The following is a 1,310-nucleotide window of genomic DNA, read 5'->3' on the forward strand; positions in this document are numbered from 1 at the left end:
AGGGGGGGAGGGAGAGAGGGAGGGAGGGGGGAGGGAGGGCCGCAGGGACGGCAGTGGAGAGCAGACAGACGCTGCTCAGACACCAGAAGGCTTGAGGAGCCACATATTTTTAGCGTCGTCCCCGGGGGACAGAGATATGTGAGAGTGCCCGCGTGCATGGGCTGCAGGCACACACACACACACACACACACACACACACACACACACACTCACACACTAACACTCACACACAAATTAAAGTACAGGCGACATAAACGCACACCCTTTTTTCACATCTATTCTCAGTTTACACTCAGGTCTGCACTCGTTCACACATTCATTAATTCAGCTCCATCACCAACCGTTAACTAACTGTTAACCAACCAATAACTAACCGTTAACTAACTGTTAACTAACCGTTAACCAGCTTCAGTGTTGACCTGTAGGTCATGTTGATAAAGGGGACGTAGCCGACAGTTGAGAACCGTTACAGCGACTTTTCTTTTTTTTTTTACAGGTCAAAAAGTTCTAAGACAAATAGATGAAAATATATTTGTGAATATATGTCAGATGTATTTCTGCTCCGTGTCTCCGTCTGTGTGGTTTTTTTTTTTCCATCAGAGGATTTCGGAGGTTGACCTTTGACACCGGGTGTCAACCTGCTTCCTGGTTGGTCAAAAAGTCCTGAGACAGACGTGGAGATTTCACCCAGTTAAACTGATTTACAGCAAAATAAAAAAAATAAAAATAAAAATAAAAATAAAAATAAAAATAAAAATAAAAATAAAAATAAAAATAAAAATAAAAAAAACACAGCTTTGCTGGTCCAGTAGGTCAGAAAGAGGGCGAAGAGATTTTCAAGAACCAGCAGAACTAGCATCAATATATATATTGCGTCTTTTATCTGCAAAAATAAAAAATAAAAATAAAAAATAAAAAATAAAAAATAAAAAATAAAAAATAAAAAATAAAAAATGAAAAAATAAACCACTGAAATAAGGCGATAAATACTCAATACCAAAGTACCAGTACACACAGTGACCGTACTACTCTGAGATGTGTGTACTGTCCTTGTACTGCTCCACTACTCAAGGTTTCACAGGCAGGTGTGTGTGTGTGTGTGTGTGTGTGTGCAGCTCTCCTGGGGCCTGGAAACCTTTAGAGTTTTTGAAGCCTTGAGAGTCCAGGACCTGGAGTCGTCTTTAAGGTCCTCTTATTGTTTACTGTTGTTTACCCTCCTTTTCTCTGCTGGCCCTCACCTTCCCTCACCCTCCCTAACCCTCCCTCACCCTCCCTCACCCACTCTCTCCCCGTGGCTTTAACACCTTTCT

General features: G+C 41.6%; 1 protein-coding gene across 1 annotated transcript in view; it reads right to left on the reverse strand.

Annotated features, from left to right (window-relative positions):
* LOC103395783 (SH2 domain-containing protein 4A) overlaps positions 1-1,310 on the reverse strand; it is a 20,023-nt gene that overhangs the window by 1,149 nt on the left and 17,564 nt on the right. The gene's annotated exons all lie outside the window — the stretch shown is intronic.

This window comes from Cynoglossus semilaevis, chromosome 19 (assembly GCF_000523025.1).
Source record: "Cynoglossus semilaevis isolate Cse_v1.0 chromosome 19, Cse_v1.0, whole genome shotgun sequence".
In the NCBI taxonomy this organism is placed as follows: Eukaryota; Metazoa; Chordata; class Actinopteri; order Pleuronectiformes; family Cynoglossidae; genus Cynoglossus; species Cynoglossus semilaevis.